An 18,548-nucleotide genomic window follows, 5' to 3' on the forward strand; every position below is an offset into this window, starting at 1 on the left:
TGCTGTGTTGGAGGGTGGAGTACTAAGGGGCTATGTGACCAGGGTGGGGTACTAAAGGGACTGTGTGGCTGGGGCAAGGTTCTAAGGGGCTGTGTGACCAGGACAGGGTACTAAAGGGGCTACGACAGCAGGGCAGGGGCAGGTCCTAAGGGGGCTGTGTGACCAGGGCAGGGTACTAAGGGGCTATGTGGCCAGGAATGAGGTACTAAAGGGACTGTGTGGCCCAGGCAGGGTTCTAAGGGGCTGTGTGGCCTGGGTGGGTGCTGCTGCCTGAGGAGGGGAGGTTGGCATGGGACTGTCACTCCCTCAGAAACTTCCCTACTCCCTGATAACGACACCAGACCGGAGCCTCCACTGTCCTCCCCGACCCAGATGCATTCCCAGCTCCTCACCCAGCAGGCGCCAAGAGCACCGGGAACCCCATGCAGAGATCACTGTTGACATTTATTGGATTTTTCAGTTGTAGAAAATTATTATACTTAATTTGGAAAATATATAAACCTAAAACAACAAGCTCGAGGTTTTCAGACTGTTCTTCTTGAACTCTGGGCCCAAGGACTGTCTGATGCTGCAGCCCTGGTCAGGGCACTGCTGAGCCTCATTGCCTTGCTCATCGAGGAGTCCTCACTTGATTGGCCATGGAGCCTCCTGATTGAGAGGAATAGCCAGGTTTAACACCATAGAGCATCCTGCGTGGACTGACATGTTGTTAGAACATTATACAGGAGAAGATTCCTAACAGATTAAAACAGAAACACAAAGCCCAGGCCACATGCACTCATGCAGTTACTTCTTGCCATGGTACAAAGTGACCACTAACCTGCCTAAGAATAAGAAACATACAAGGGAATTTACCTGTGGAAAATGATGTGGGTGCTCATAGACCGTGAACCCAGAGTCCCATCAATCTGGGCTGGTCCCTTCCCTGGTGGACAGTGTCCCTCTCACGGGACAAGGTCACCTTCGGATCCACACAGATACCAATGACACTGCCTTCAGCTCGCGTGAATAGTCGAATTTACTAATTTAAATAAACAAGAAAACTTTCTGTTCAGCCATTCTCTGGCAGTATCCAGGGAATTTGGGGTTTCACAATCACTTCCCCTAGAAAAGTGAGCACAGTGCCCTGGAGCAGCGGTTGTTGATGAAAAGGATTCTTCATCTTCTAAAATAAAGTGGAAGGAAAAAATTCTGCAGCCTGTGTTAGACACTGGGCATGCGAACCACCCGTCAGTTGTAAATGAACATGGCGTACTAGCTACAGTTTCTTTCTCCAGCCATGCTGCTACGTTACGTTCAGTGAATTTAAGGGGTGAAAGCGGTTGACAAAACAAAGACTTAGCTCGAAATGATTTCTACAAGCTCCAGGACTGCAGTGTGTGTACTATGCATTAAAGCATGTCAACAGTTAAGCCCCAAAGCACAGGCCCTCTCTTGGATTCCGATTCCGGTTTAGGAACAGAACGATGAAAGAATGGTCACGTGGTGGGGGTCGAGCACTGCAGAGAGTTCCCGGGGATTGGGCGGCTTGTCTTTCTCCACCTCGTCCTCAGCCAAGTGGCAGGAAACAGCTGGTCAGAATTTCTGAGTGCCTTTAATGAAGAGAACTCTTCGTTGTTCAGATTTGGTGATTAAATAGCATAAGACTCATATTCCTTGGTGGGTTTCCTGAAAGAAGGTTGCACTGGAAGCAGATCAGGTTTAAGTGTTGTGCTCTATGTTGGGAAGTAATGGGGTTTGAAACGTGGGCCTCTAGTCCCAGGGGCCAGAGCATTTTTCTTCCCGTGTGGTTTTTAGAACATTTATGACAGCCAACTCAGGGTACTACGCAACAGTCTTCGTCACATTCCGCCCCCCACCCAGAGCTCCCTGGATGGAGAGGCTGCTCACACGCTATCCAAAGGGACTCGTCCTCAAACCTCCTTCCAGGTAGAGTCAGCAGAATCCTCATTACTCTGAGCCATCTTCACATTCATGGCCTCCCAGGCCTCTGAGTTGAGAGATAAAATGGGGCTTGTACGTACAGAAGTGATTAAATTTGTTCTAAACTCTTCTCATAAAGCACAAAGCTCATCTCACAAAGCACTACCTTTTGATGAGGTTGGATTGGAAAAAATAAAAAAATAAAATAAACAGGAAGTGTTTTCTATAAATACACACCCAAGAAATAGCCCAAGGGAAGTTAAAATAGACTTTGAAGTGAAGCTGCCTAAGAAGGCTATGCGTATAATGTCACAGTGCCAGGACCCCTGCAGCCTCCTGCCTACCCCCCACCCCTGCGTGTGGCTGGGATAATTTTTCGTTTGTAGAATCCAAGGTCATTTTAGTCACCAGTCACATGATTGTGAGGAATTGTTAACAGAAATTTTGAACAATACTGTTCAAATAGAATCATGATCTATATGCTTCGACAAGGAAGGTGTTAAGGATTATGAGAGGATGAGGATAACAATCACTGATTTTTCTCATATAAATGGGAAACCTGACAGCTTTTCCAGCAAAGAGCCTCACTCTGAGCACACTAGACGCTCCCTTCCCTGCCTGCCATCCTCCTGCTATCCCAGAAAAGTTTTTCTAAAGTGTCTTTCAATATATTGTATAACTTCCAAGTGCAGCAGAACAAGCTTGTCCATGTATGTACACAGCCCTTCCAACTCCAGCAGAGCTCAAATGAGCTAGCATTTTAGAGAGGGCAAAGCATCATCCTAATCGCGTTTGACTGTTTTCTTCACAACGCCATCATGAAAATGCTGCCATCTGAAACAGGATTCTTCTCAAGGAGGAAAAAAAATGTTGGGCTTTTGGCTCAGAGTAGAAGTATACGCCGTCCTCTCTATGCATCGATGGACTGCGGTTAGGGGAACAGCCTCAGCGTCCAGAGTTAGGGGTTTCTCCCCCAGCTTTGCAAAAGCCGTTCCTGACCTCAGAGAAATCACACTGTCGCTGGGACTCAGTCTCTTGAACATGCGGATAATGTTTCATTCTACTTTCCTGCCTCCCCCAGCTGTCAGTGCCTTCGTGAATTACTATTCATAAAGTATTTGGAACTATTTGGATAAGAGTCTCCGCAGTCAGGAATCACATTCCTCTACTCACCGACTGAAACACGTGGAGAAGAGACAGGCAGACATGCATCCGGCTCCAATGGCAGCTCACCCCAGCATCGCGAGGCAGCTCCTTGCTGCTGGGTGACCTCCCTCAGCCCATGACCCCCACTAATTCTGGCACCCTGCCTCATGTAGGAACACAGGTGCTCACGGACCTGCCTTTGAAATAAAAGCAAAGAGTTTGCTGCTACGTCTTCACTGTTTCACCAACAAATCCTAAGCCAATGGAGCTCATGCTGGCTTCTTTCCACTGTTCTAAAGTCATGCTCAAGTCAATCTCTTCCTTCCTTCCCACCATCGAATGAACAGGCCGCTATTGGAGGGGTTTTTCGCTCTTTAATTAAAATTTCCTTTTAGGTTTGGAAGCACATTTATGGGCAGTATCCACAACATCCATTTGCACTGCAGAACGTTTATGAGCCGTTCTAAGTTATCCCTCCAATAAAAAATTCTGAACGTAGCACAATAGAGTTAATAATATTCAGTGAATTGAATAATATGTTTAATAATTCTTAGCAGCATGGTAAAATCTCCTGACCCCTGAGTGCTTCTGGTGTGCTCCATGTTCAACATAACCTTTGTTAAAGAAAATAATCTGAGGTTTTTTTAACCACAATACTCCATTTGAAGCTATGAAAGTCTACAATTAAAACTAACTTTACTTCCAGGTAATAGGCTAATTACTATACCATATATTTGTAAACTTGTGTAGAATTGTCTCGCAGCCTGATCCAAACCAAGGAGCTGAATCCCAGCATTTCTGTGTGGATGTGGCTGCGGGAATGATCACGCACTGTCCTCTCCTTGCACCTGTGAGGCGACGGTGACCAGGGAAGTCAGAGGTCTCGCCAGGTGCCATGTGTTCTTCCCACATCTTCTCAGGTTACACAGTGCTTAATAAATGCACATTACAATGTAGTTTTTGAAATATTGGATCTAACAACTATTCCTTCAGAATGCACCATGTCCTGGCACCTACCAGGAGTGGAGCCACAGCCGAGTAAAGATAGTCCTTTCCTGGGTGCTCATGGTCCAGTAAGAAAGGCAAAGCTGTAGGAAGGTGCACTGTGTGATTAGCTGGTTGCCACCAGAGCCTGTGCAGAGCCCAGAGAATGCCAACGAGGTGTCTGCCTCTGTGTGGAGGGGCATCTCTGTGACTGGACCCTGGGTCCACACATCAGCAGATACATAGGAAAGTCCACACGTCCCTCTCAGCATTCTGCCTGGAACCACGTGCTTGCCTGTCCTCAAGCCGTGCCTTTACAGTTTGTCCTGGATTTTAAATATGTATTTGTTTTCAAAAACTAGAAGCCTGTGTCTCCTGAAACCAGATTTCTCGCTGAGCTCCAGATACACTCAATAGAGACTGCTTAATGAAAAGGAGAGGGTGAGCACCACGTACCCTTGCAATTTTCTCCACACAACTGGTGTTGGAGAGAATGTGCCAAGCTGCTGATTGGTGATGATTGACAATCCTAAAATATTCCTGAAATGCACGGTCAACTTGATAGGTCTTGCTTAAGGGTTGCTAGTCTATGTGCAGTAACACACACATAACTCCCTGTGCCAAAATTAGATTGTGCCGGCGAGGCATGAATCGGAGGGTTTGAGCCTGGTTATGTAATTAGGTGAGACTCGTGGGCTTTTCCAGGAGTGTGTGCGGGCTCGGGCGCGCACGCGCGCGCGTGTGTGTAACCTAAAGGCAAAGGAAGCCTGGCAGAAAAAAAGAAAGGAGCAGGACAGAAAGAGCTGAAGATGGAACGTGTGTACTGAGCCCGTTGCTTCCGTTCAGTGCCAATCCAGGGCCTGCCGCTGACCTGCCAAGGAGTCAGCCAGAAGGTGACAAGGAGAGAATAATTTAAAGAAAATGTTTTTGAAAAGCTGCAGCTGTGTGCTCCATCTCCCTCTCAGATTTCTGCTTATTCTCAGAAATTTAAACTCCATGAGGCAGGGATATAAATTAAAAATATAGATACAGATATAGATAATATATATATTAGATACAGATATAGATTAGATATATAGATAGTCATGGGTTTATAAACCGAAAGAGGTAAGATCTCAGAAGGAAACCCAGGGTTTGGATTTTAGTTTCAGACTCAGGAAGAACAAGAGCTACAGTTGCTTCCTGGTGCACACATGCGGGGCCCAGGCTGAGCACAGGGGCGGTGTCCAGGGTGGCCCCACAGCAGTGTGCACCCCGAGGAACGGCAGAGGGGGTCGCCTGGGGGCCAAGACGGGAAGCTCAGCACCACAGTCACCATCACGACGTTTTCATATGGCAATGGTTTGCGGTTGTGTGATTTGTTTTTGCAAATACTGATTCCCTTTTGCTTGTGAATTTGACATGGAATAATTCAAGAAAAACAACTTCTGCTAGCAGCAGCTCTACTTCCATCAGGAAGGACATGCTGCCATTTCTATTTGTGGAGAGAAAGTCCATATTGCTTGTAGAGCTGAGCCTAGGGCCTTTTTGTTTTGCTGTATGTTTGCACAAATCTTTAGCGTCCTGAGGGGCACGCACTAAGGCAACTCCCTGGAGTGAGGAGGGAGTCTGGGAAAGGCACCATTCAGAGCTGCTAGCTTGGGCTGCTGGTCATTGCCATGGCCTCCGTTTCCTGCATGGAATCGTTTACCCAAAGCTGAATGAAAGCCAGCAGCAGGGGCCAGAGAGGGTGGGGGCTGCCCAGGGCACACAGCACAGACAAGAGGACCTCAGTCCGGGAGATAAAACTGGGTGCAGACTGTCTGGGCCTCAGGGACTTCAGAGTCTGTACCTCGACAGAAGAGCATCTAGGGCAAACACCTGAACCTTGATTAACTTGGGCAAATGACAAGCCTCAGTTTCCTTGCCTATCCTGTGGAGTGTTGTGAAGACGAGATATCTCAGGGTACGTACACAGAGCAGGCCCTAACTAAATGCTGTGGGTGCCATTATAATCAGCTGTCATCGTTACACAAGCCACTCAGGGCTTCTGCAGCCTCCTGTGTATCCTGAGAACAAAACAGCATCAACTCAGAGTGAGCTGAGGAATTTTTATGATCTTTAAATGAGATGCTAAGTGGGCACCGTGGCCCACGCTTGTCATTCCAGTACTTTGAGAGGCAGAGACAGGAGGATCACTTGATGCCAAGACCAGCCTGGGCAACATACCGAGATTCCATTTCTACAAAAACGAATAAATAAATAAATAAGCCAAGCATGCTGTTGTGCACCTGCATTCCAAGCTACTCAGGAGGCTGAGACAGGAGGATTTGCTTTAAGCCCAGAAGTTCAAGGTTGCAGTGAGCTATGATCATGCCACTGCACTCCAGACTGGGCCACAAAGCAAGACTCTATCTCAAAAACTAATAAATAAATGAGAAGCTGTGTTTGAAGGTGTTATGTAAACAACGTACAACTAAATCTTAACTAATCTCACAACAGCTTGTATCAACCACAGCTGTGAATAAAAATCTGCTGTAAAACAACTCAAGCCAAAGGCCCTTCTGCAGGGCAGGCCACAGGAGATACCCAAGTTCTCGTCCAAAGTGCTCAACACCACCCAGACATCTCCAGCTTCCCCCATTTCACTGTTATTAATGAGCCCTAGATATTAGCCATGAAAGGCGTGTGTTTTTCAGTTAGTGGACCTATTTAGGGTCACATAAAGTGTGACCTGAGGATGAATTGGCTGGGCCCAGCACTGGGTAACCCCCGTGGCAGAATGAAAGCTCTCCAGGGTCCTTGGTGCCTGTCATTGCATCCAGTCTGCGTCCTGGAAGGCTCCTCCTCCTGCACCAATAAGTCAAAGAGGCCTGGGGTCAGCTGTTGAGCAGAAGCACTTGTGAGTTTCATAATAATTATCCCAATTCATCTCTGCCTGCATTCTCACCTCCCAAACACAGCCATGCCCCCGCCACCCCCGATAACAAAATCTCCCTGAAAACCAGAGTAAACACATGTGCAGTTTATTTCTTTTCCAGGACCAGGAGCATTCACTGCAATTTTCATGCAAATGACGTCACCAGTCATTAATTAAAAACATAAAATATTAGGCAGAGAGGATGCTTTCACATGCATTTGCCTCTTTAACTTCTCTCATCAAGGCCATTTATTTAAACAAATAGTAGCTAATGTTAACAAACCCGGTTTTTTCAGTTTCATGAGTTTCTTTTTCATCTTTGAGGTTCCTCCCCTATCAAAATGTCTACATGCTGCCTCTCCTGAGCTGGTGGTCCTGAGAGGGCCTGGAAGATAATACAGCCCTGCAGGGGAAATGTGTGTGTGTGTCCCAGACAGAGGCACGCTCACACCTGCGTGGGCACCATGGGCACACGTTCAGACATGTGTGCACACATCCACACATGTGCGCACACACAGTTCTGTGCAGTTTTTGACCTTGGATAATAATACATCTGATGTGTTTGTAAGCAGAATTGTGAACTTCACTGACATCGTTGCTAAAAGGCCATCACTTATTCCACAGCAGAAAAAAGCCCAGAGGTTCAGCAAAAGAATACTTAAACTTGTTAGGGAAACTGGGGTTCTCTTTGTATTTGTACCTAACGGGGACTGTACTCCTCACAGAGAGCTTTCCTACAAGGTTTATTGAAAGCGTGTTTGGTTAAGCGGACATGAGCTTGCTCATGTCCCTGCACAGTGGAGAGATGGGGTGCCGTAAGTACCCGCAAGGAGCTGCCCGTAGGACCTGAACGGGGCGTGGTGCTCCACCTGCGGCTTTTCCTCTCCTCCTTCTCTCTATCACATCCACTTCTGCTTCTCACTTTAAAATCTTTCCATCAGCTTATGGCTTTCCAAGACTTCAGGATCATTTAACCATGTACCTTAATAAGGGCACATGTTTAAAATAAATTATGATTATTTGCATCTTAGATTGAGCTAAAAAGCATTCACAGGAAGAGGGTCTGAGAATGAAGAGGGCCACACGAGTCTCCTGTGAAGGAGAGAGAGCAAAGGATGCACACTGAGAGCCTGACTTTGAGGTCCTGAGATTGTGTGACACAGCCGGAGAATCCCGTTTTACAAATGAGCTGCTTCCCTGGCCCAAACACAAAGATCTTTCCTCCAGTCAGGAGGCCCAGGGACTCTGAGGCACGCGGCTGTCTGCATCCGGGCCCTGCAGCCAACACAACACCTGCTGTGACTGTCTACACAGCCTCTTACACCTGACTGTCTACACAAGCCTCCTGCACCTGACTGTCTACAAAAGCCTCCTGCACCTGACTGTCTACACAAGCCTCCAGCAGACGGCTTTCTACAAGGGGCCCATGCAGCTAGTAGTCTGCGCAAAGCCCCAGAAGGAAGAGGTGTTTTCAGAAGATAGCAATGCACCCACTGGAAACCCAGCAGGGATGAAGGAGGAGAGTGGAGCAGAAGGAAACTGGCAAAACTGGGGCTTCTCAGGGGGCCTCCAGCAGCCTTGGGTTGGAGACTTCAGGGTAGTAGTTCACCCAAAAGTCCTGTGATTTGACAAGGGTGCAGCTGTGTTGTGCTCTGGGAGGACATTCTGGTGGTGGGTGTGAAGCCGCATGGTAAAGGGAGGCTTTGAGGCAGGAGGCTGGTGTTGAGGATTCGTAAAGGGCAGAGGGTAAGCAGCAGCAGGGGATGGAGAGGCAGGACAAGAGAGTAAAATGAGGCCAGTGGGCAGATGAGCATCCTTTTTTAAATTGCCGCGTGTTTTCCTATCAAAACTGCTGAAAAGAAAATGTGCAATCTCATATGAGATTGTGACTTATGACATCTGTTATTTCTTCTTCTTCCTGTAAAGTCTCTCGACCTGGAGCATAAATTACTACTTGCACGGTGCATCCTTTTTGAACAAATCTAGTGTCTTCCACAGACATACAGGGTAGCCACAGTCAAGAAGTGAGCAGATAGGGTGCCGGATGAGGTGTTGCTCTGGACCACACAACAGGCAAAAGGCATCCAGGAGTTGTTCTAAATACACAACTCAAGATAGCAGTGGCTGTGTTGCCCTGGAGCCAATGAGGACCCTTAAGAAAGCTGTCTTCCCTGTAGGTTTGCCATGGTTTTGATGGTCTCATTTCTAGTGCATTTAGATTCATAAGCTGGATTGCACAGAAACACAATGAAATCTAACAAGAAATTATCAGAAGCTCAAGTTACCATCTCATGAGTCCAGCTACACTTGAGCTGAAAGTGAGAATTTTAAGGGAACTCTAATCCATCAGCCGCAAGCAATGTATCCAACATGTACACATTTGAATGTAGCTTGCACAGGTGGCTCCAAGTGCCAAATCTCAGTGAAAACCCTCATGCCCAGAGCTGTTCCTTTGATTGCATCACATTGTTTCCCCCCTTTTCTATCTGTGAACACTTAAAAACATCCTCTCGTTGGAGAGGCTGCTTGGAGTGAGTCCACAAATACATGCTGTGTTTATTTCAGGTCAGTGAAAACCTAGCAATTCTCCCTGGACCATGAATCTTGCATCCTTGTAAGTCAAGGAGACCTCAGGGTTATATGGAAAAGTCTGGAGTCCATTTCAAGAGTGAGTGAGGCATTGCATTCTAGACCTGCCTCCTGCTGCAGGAAGAGGCCATTCCAAGGATGCTGGGAAGGACCAAGTTCTACCTCATTTTGCCTGGCTGCCCGAATGCTGCCTAAATTTTCACTGTGAGGCTTTTATTTCTTATTTTCTCAGCCTTGGTTCATCAACTTTTAGGAAAAAAAAAGTACCAATTCCTGGGTCCACTCCAAGCCCACTGAGCTCCAGTCTGCTTCCCAGTGGCCCCAATGTCCAGCCAGGCTGAGGGACCCTTGCTTGAGACATGAAGGCACCGAATGTGGATGGTGAGTGACTCACACGTGCTGACTGTCAGTAAATCCATGCTGAGTTAAAATGATCATGTTTAAATGGTAGCATTTACTTATTCATTAGAAGAGTACATGATTCAAGTACAGACTTTCTTAGAGAAAGGAAAGAACAGGGAGGCTTGGAAGCCCACCAAGCAAAGAGAAATGTTGAAATGAATATTGAGATTCCTGTGCTGAAAGACAGGGTTTGTCTACTTTGTATGTAATCAACCATAGGTTGATTCTGGATGAACGAAGGCTATGTAACCCTTCATCTCCATCCATGAAAGATGTCGGATGTTTGAGTTTAGTTATGTGAATTCTGACCCAGCTTCCCCGTACTGCACTCCAGAGCTCCAAGCTATGCATAAAGAAAAGTCTCACTTGGCAAATATTTTTCAATATGTTTCATCAATATTAAGTTTTCTAGATTTTGGTAAATGAAAATTAAGAATGCCTAGTCAAATTAGAATTTCAGATAACCAACAAAACTTAAATGTAACTGGTTGTCTTGTATTTAGCGACTCTGTACTTTACATATACTTATATGTTCATGTTTGAATATTTATGTATCATTTCTGTTTTTATTGCATTGTACTTTTATTGTACATTTTATTTGTCTCAGATATCTAAGGTGTGCTTCTGAAATTAGGAAGGGATCTGTTTTTGTGCCATACAAAATCAAAACCCATAGAAAGTACAACACAAAGAGTGAACCCTAACATAAACCGTGGATATACTTAATCATAATGTGTCAATATTGGTTTATCAATTGTAACAAGTGCACCACACTAATGCAAGATGTGAATAACGGGAAAACCTGAGCGTCAGGTTATCTGGGAACATGACATTTGCTATGCATTTTTCTCTAAACCCATAACTTCTCTAACAAATAAAGTTTTTTTAAAAAAATCAAACATACAGCATGTATAAACACATGCTAATATATCTTATTTTCTATATGATGTAAGCAGAATCTGGCATCCTGGGTGTAAAGTTAGAAGGAAACTGAGAATTGAGCTGAATGCCAGGCCCCATGACCCTGGTGAACTGCTGATAAGATGCTCCCCAGCAACTAGTGGAGCTTGGTAATTGTCTGAGATTTGAACTCAGAACTCAGAAGCCCAGACTGTAGCAAAAAGTACCTCTGAGTCTACCTGTGCTGCACCCAGGTTAAAAGGAAGTAGAAATTGGAACTATTAACCTCAAGGAAGAAAAAAATTTCCACTCCGTACCCTTCTCCAGGCCGCCATTTTCCCCATGGGGCAGCTCTGAGGTTTTGCTGTGCTCCTTGGCCTCCTCCCATCTGAACTGACCTTCTCACCCTCTCAGCCCACACCATGGGTTCCTAACCTCTAGTGTAGTTGAAACCAACATCCCAGTCTTCCCCCAAGCCCCTGTGTCACACCTTGGCATTTACTCCTCCCAACAGCCCTCAGGTGGGTGATGTGTGCAGGTGGGAGAACGAGGTTCAGCAGGGATGTCTGCAGCCTTGCCCTCCACTGGGTCCTGGTGAAGCACTCTAGCCCTGAGTTCACACCTGGGATCTCCCAAATGTATGCCCTTCCCATTACTCTGTCCCCTTCTGCTATGATTTCTGAGGCCTCTTTCATCTCAGGGATCAAATTTTTAGAATTAAAACAATTCAACTTCATTATAAAAATATATAAAATAATTATAAAAATAATTAAACTTTTTATTGAAAACTTTTTATGGATAAGTTATAGTGTGCCTTGTGTCTTTAAATTTTAACAGAAAACTTTGAATATGCTAGAAGAAAAATATTTTTTGGAAAATCACAAATAATTTAGTTGTCTTTACTTCTTACATTTGATTTACTATCAATTTTTGATGAAGATATATTTAAATGTACGCTTTGAGAAGGATCACTTTTTAATTTTTGAACCACCATCTTCAACGCACAAATTATGTGAAAATCTTGATTGCTACAGGATATGGAGTGATCCCATGTTTTCAAAGGCAAAATATTTGATAGGATAAATATGTAATTTATGAATTATTCTCTCTTTATTTTTTTACAAATCCTAACATGACTACCCCCTCAGAATAGAACACCAGACGTGCATAAGAATCATGAAATCTGGTCCTCTTTGATATGCTGATGACTTCCATGCAAATCATGCTTTGCACGTATTTTGTGATTTTTCTCTTTTGAAAACATATTTTCCAAGGCAGGAGGATAAGCATATTGTATATAAACATATGGTATCTAGCAGCTGACTTACAAGTGGTCAGAGTTCAGACACACAGGGCCTCATTTGTCCTCTTGTCCTGGTCCCCACTGTGGCCATCCCTGGTGGTGGATAGATGGACACCATACCGTGGTGGTCTGTGGAAGTGGGCAGACCACAGCCAGGGTGGAATCAGCCGACCCACGGCCTGCTCATGCCTGTGGAACCCCAAAACCTGACACTGGAAGTAGCTCCGTTCACTCACGAAAAGCCTCAGGTGTGGTTCCTGGTCACTTTGACATCCACATGGGCAGCAAGTGACAAGTGAACACAGAAAAATATCTGCATTATTGACCAGCTGTTCTGCAGCTGAGTTAGAAGAATCTTGCAGGCAGTCTGTTCAGGCCAGCTGAGAAAGGAAAGAGTTCAGTGTTCAGAAGTTCAGAGAAGTGACAGGACTGGCAAGGACAGAGGGCAGAGACAGGCAGACCCTGGACACATTTCTGTGCCCGCTGGCCTTCTTTGACTTCATCTAACTAACAAGGAGCCCTGTGCAGAGCCAGCTACGTGGGGCAAAGCGGCACACTGGAGGAGATGGGCTTTCAGGGGGAGTCATTTGGGCCACTCGGATGAGCCACACTAGCAGGTCTCAAGTGTTAATCCCACCAAGACCATAGGAGTCGATGGTGAGCACCCACTTCCCCAGCCCCATCTCCTGCCTGTCCTGTAGGGCAACTGTCCAAAGACAGGGCTGTGGACCATGCCTGCGTGGCCACCTATCCTACTCCATCTCACGTCCACCCATAGTAACCAGTACCTGCCCCCAAACATTCCACCTGAGGCTGCCAGTTCTTGTAGGAAGTGGCCCCAGTGCCAGAACAACAGCTTTCCTAGGCTTCAGAACACTGAGACGATTTAGGGCCATCACTGATCTTCACCCACCAGAGAAGTTTTTCACCAGGGGCTTTTCCTCACTTCAAAGTAACAGCCAGGTTAAGGGAACCCCTGGCCTGGGAGTGCCCCCTGCCCACCCCCTGCAGCCCACAGCCCACCTGTCCTGCCTGCTGCTAGGCCTCCTCCCGCTCCTCCTGGCCTTGTTTGCACTGAAAAGTTGGGGTGCATCGGCTGTGCACCTGAATGTATTATTTGGTTCTGCTTAAAGATCATAAAGTCAGTAAATTGTTTAAAATATAACTCATTTGAGGGTCTAGCTCCTGCAAAGTCTATTTATCTTCTTTCAAAGCTTGCCTTAACTCAGCCCCTTCCTTTATAAAACAGTCCAGCTCCATAGAAATTTTCAACAAACTGTCTCTCTCCTCTGGGCTTGGGCTCAGGCCCCTCTGGGTCACAGGCCTGCCTGGAAGAAGCAGGTTGGGCCCCTCAGCCACTTCTGTTTATATCTGGGCCCATTATCATGAAGGGCACTTTTATTTGAGGAGTTGAGTATTACATTAGCATTATAAAACAAGTTGTTTTTCCACTGCTTGAGAGCCAGGGAGAATAAACCTGGACGGGTCATGGCTTCCTATTTAAATAAACGAACATCATCTTTGGGTACCAAGGAGCCTGATTCGCCCCCCTGTTCCCCGCTTGGGCCAAGTTGTCCTCCAGGCCGCCTCCTTGGTCCCTGGCCTTCCGGGCTCAGCGGGCTGTTCCCAGGGACGCCTCCACCGTCTCTCCATCCCAGCTGTGCAGTGACCCTGAGAGTTCAATGGCAGAAAGGAGAGGGCTCATCACAGCGCCCTGGACCCCAGAGGTTACAAAGCTCACAGCCTTCCCCCTCTGACCTTCTCCACCCCAGCCTCACGCTCGGGTCTCCCTCCTCCTGTGCCTCCGGGGCCGTCTCCCCACCGGCGGGAGGCCAGATGTGTGGCTCCTGAGACCCTCCGCCTGAACTATCGGCTCCCAAAACCCCCCGTCGAGGCCGCCAGAGGTTGCGGAGGGTGAAGCCCATAGGCCTGGACGCCCAGGCCAGGGAGAGGAAGGAGCGGCGTAATGGCTGCGGCTGGAGACCCTCCTCTGACTCCCCAGGCTACCGGGTAGGCCTGCTGTGGGATGGGACGCAGGCGACCAGACGCACTCTCGGTCGCCTCCATCTCGGCCGCTGACACCGCTGTGTCCCCTTGGATCCATCACCACCTCCAGGCAGCCCTCCAGCGGGTTCTGGTGGCGCCGAGCGCTTCGAGGGGGCTCAACGCGCTTTGTTGGGCCTGTAAAATCCGGCCTGTCGCATAAACTCCCTGAAGAAGAGAACAAACTTCCTAGACCAGTGACCCGCGGGGAGCGGTGCAGACACCGCAGCAACCCACCCGGAGCCCTCCGACCCTTCCTCCGTGTGCCTACGGGGCGTCTGCGGAGGTGTCGCCTGCAAGGCGGCCGCGTACGTCGTTCTCAGTGCGGATCCAGGGGACAGCGGCGGGGTCGGTGGTACGGCCTGGGGTCCCGTCGGTGTCCACTGCGGGCCCGGGCGCTGGGGTCACAGATTCGGGCTACACAGCTCGAGCCGACCGAACGCTGCCGCCGGAGCGGTGGAAAAGCGCTGGGCAGGCCGGCCTCGGGCTGTGGAGCTCCGCTGCCTAGCGCAGGCGGGACCCGAAACAGAAGAGACCGGAGGGACTGGGGAGGAGGCGAAGGCTGGCTGCGGCGGGAACCCGGGCGCTCCGCACCTCCCCTGGTCCCGGGGACCCTGAGCCCCGCCGCCGTCGCCGCCAGGCCCCGCGATCGTCCTGAACCCGGACCAGGCGCTTTCGGTTTCCCGGCGCTCTGCGGCGCTGCTTTGTTCACCCTGCGCGCGCGGTCCCCAGAGTCCCGGGCTGCTGGCCTGAGGCTGAGGGCAAGGGGACGAGGCGAGCACCCGGGGTCAGCCACGGGGGGGTCCCGACCACCACGGGAGCAGGGGGACTGGGAGGCAGGACGTAGCGGGAGGCCGGGGTCAGGGCTGGAGGAACCCGATGGGTTCTGCTGCGGCTTCAGGCGCGGGCTATGGGGTGGGGCCAGGAAGGGGGCTGAAGCCCGGGACCAGAGCTGGGGGTGCCAGGAGCGGGGCTTCCAGGGGGGCTGGAAGGTCCTCGCGGGTTCTTGCGGTCCGGTTGGCGGCCGCGCGTCCCCGGAAGCCTGGCTGCATTCCCCTCTAAGGAGGCTTCGAAGGGCCCTACCGGGTTTCCCCTCCAGGGCACGGGGTCCCAAAAGCGGCGTCGAAAACTCATGAACAGCCGACCCGGGTCTGGGGCCGCCGGGGCAGTCGTGGCGTGGGGGGCGTCTTGCCGGTCGGGTTGACTTCAGGGTCTCGGTCTGTGGCCTCCCTGGCCTCGTTTTCCAGGTGAGCCTCGGCCCAGGGCTCCCAGTCAGCACCTTGGGGCTGCAGAAGGCGGGCGGTCACGCCGGGGTGGAGGCCAGGAGGCGGCTCACCCCGTCTCCAAGCTTCCCTGACCTGCGACTATTCGGTTCTCCCGCCTGGTCTTGGTGGTTGCCTTTTAGGGCCTAAGCAGACACACTCAGAGGCAGCGCCGCTCTTGGGGAGGCAGCAGGGCAGAAATGGGACTGGAGGTGAAGGAGTCCTCCTCAAATCGAATAGTCCCGGGGCTGGAGAGCCGGGAGCAACCCAGTTCCCTGAAGAAATGATTGCAGCTGCTCAGGCAAAACACGTGGGCCAGGAACCAACCCTGAGTGGGCGTTTAAGGGCTTGAGCCAGCATCTGCCCGGCAAGACTCCCCCGGGAGCGCGCCTGCGGGGAAGGACGTGGGCCAGTGGAAAGTGGTCTGGAACTCCGGGAAGAACGCGGGCAGGGCACCACGCAGGCAGCCGGGCCAGCGCCTCCAGCTCCCGCACCTTCCGCCCAGGGTCTCCTGCACCGGGGAGGGCGACGGCGGCGACAGTGCACCGTCCCCCTTGAGCGCACTGAGGGGCCTGTCTCCGAGCTGAGACCTCCTCGCCCCCTCTGAGCTTACTGAGCACCAGGCGGGCAGACCCGGACTCCCCAGGACGCTGCCTTGACCCCACTTAATCTGGTCACTCACCTCCTAACCTTTCAGGGTCCAGGAGGACCCGCGTCCTGCCCCACCTTGCTGGGTGCAGAGCCGGGTGCACGCGGGACCCGCACCCGCACTGGGCGAACACGCAGCGCCCTTCCTGGTCTCAGGCCGAGCCGGACCGCAACGCAGCTATTAGTAAGGCCTAAAAACAAAGTCCTCCCCGAAGCCCACCTTTCCCCAGTAAGAAGATGTCAAGGGTTAAACCGTTCGATTTGCCCTTTTTCTTGATCTTAGAGGGAAGAGGCAAGAACTCCTGGCACCTTTATGGGCCTCAGACCTGTGGCTGCTGCCAGCAGTCTCAGTCCCACTAACTTTGATCAGCCTTATTAATTCCAGCTGTGCTCTATTTGTTTGTCATTTTCCCCTTTTCCTCTGGAATCATTATTTATAGCAGGAAAAAAAAAAAAAAAGCCCACTGTTAGAAAGGAGGCAAGGAGGGAATTTCTGAGAACCACTGGGGTGAATGTATTTTTCCTCTAAGGTCACCAAAAAGGAGGGGAGGTTTAGGTGAGTCTTTAGTCTCACGAGCTGTTCTTTGAATTTATTACTCAAGAGCATTAACTAATTACCAGATCAGAGACATGAAAAAAAAAATTCCCTAAAATAACCCAAGGTAATTATAACCGTGTTGTTGACACTAACGATTAATAATTGATCAGGAGTCACACGCAATAAATTGTCAATTTATCTCCCCACAAAAATGCCAGTGCTTGTGTAGCATTGTGTTTTGTTTTCTTCCCTCTGGGTATTTTCTGTGAATATGGAGTCTGTATTGGAGGCAGCCCCAAACCTCACAGTCAATTCTTAAAGAATATTAGATTTCACTTATTTTCAGCTCTATATAGAACAAAGTAACATTAGAACACCTTTTAAAAATACTTTTCTTTATTATCACGGGGCCAGAGTTAAACAAACAAAAATACGTTCTTCCTCTTTCCTTTTATCTTGGATTGCGCAAATACAAACAACAGATACTTCCTCTCTTCATTGTATTAGCAATATAGTCCTCCTAAATTGTGTCTTCAATTATTATATTTCTTAGAAAGAGAGAGAACACTCTGCCTTCACAGTAGGAAACACAAGACTACTCTCTATTCTAAGGGTGGAGGGGACAGAGGTGCCGGTTGAGGCCAAATCCATCTGTTTCCAGGGATGCAGCTGAAGGGAGAGGCTGCCGCATACAAGTAGGGTGTCCCCTTCCTAAAACTGGGGCTCAACGTGTTTTCTCTGCCACCCATCAATGGTTGAGGTCCAAGTGCATATTGTTGAAAACCGGATTCATAGCCTTCTAGCCCAAGCAAAGGGGAGGGCTAGTGAGTGCTTTCATTATGGCCAATAGAAAGTAAATTTCAGCAACTGGAAAATTATATTGTCATAGATTACTTCTCCTTATAATTAGCCTTTAAAATATCTGTAGGGATTTGTCACTTGCATAAAGGTTTGAAAATACATCAAAGGGACATGTTCCCCTTGCGATTTGTAGAAATTCAAATGATGTTAATGATAATAACCACATAGCACAGACGGTTGTGTGTTGTTCCCAAGATAGCCTCTTGGGTTAACGCTTTCAAAAAAATAGTTAAAATGTTATTTTTGTGAAAGCAGTTTAAAACACATATTTAATAGATCGATTTATATTTTAATTTTGAATCTAAATGAATATTTTCCTTGGGATTCTCCAGGCACTGGGCAACTAAATAAAAATTATATAGTGATAATTATTGGTTACTGTTACTTGGAAGAAACTTTCTCATAATTCGGTTCAGAGTGTTACTGAACTTTGAAAATGCCTCTGAGTGGACCACAGATTGGTTTGGAATAATTTTTTCTAAATTGATGTCTGTTTAATTGGGTTGTAACAGTGATAGTTTAGGATGTACATTTACTTTGTAATTAAAAAAACAAAGGGTCCACTTTACTTTTAGCTGCCTCGATAAGTATTTAAATGCAATTGTAAATGATCCGAAAACGCGCCCGGGTTTCGGAGGTGGCTATTTCATCTCTGTGTTTCTTCGCAGTGGTTCGCGCCTCCCAGAGTCCGCAGAGATCTAATAAACACGTTAAGTTAAAGAGAGCCTCGAGGGAACCCCGAGCCCTCCCCCGCCACTCTCCCATCTCCACAGTGAGATCCCCGGCGGCCCGGCGATGGGGTTCTGGGGAGGCGCACCCCTGGCGGGCTACCCTGAGCCCAGGCCCAAGGCTGCCCCTGTAGGCCCCCAGCACCCAGCCCCCTTCCTCTCTCTCCGCTCCCCGCCCCTCCTTCCTCGCATCAGACAAAGGTGGATGAAGTTCTTTTCAAGTTTCAAAGGCAGTTGCTGGGCAGCTTTGCAGAAACAATAACTCTTTTATTGGGAACAAATGTTGACATTTGACGGGCGCGGGAGGCAGCGCCCGCGCCGG

The sequence above is a fragment of the Colobus angolensis genome, unplaced genomic scaffold, assembly GCF_000951035.1.
Source record: "Colobus angolensis palliatus isolate OR3802 unplaced genomic scaffold, Cang.pa_1.0 Scaffold196, whole genome shotgun sequence".
In the NCBI taxonomy this organism is placed as follows: domain Eukaryota; kingdom Metazoa; phylum Chordata; class Mammalia; order Primates; family Cercopithecidae; genus Colobus; species Colobus angolensis.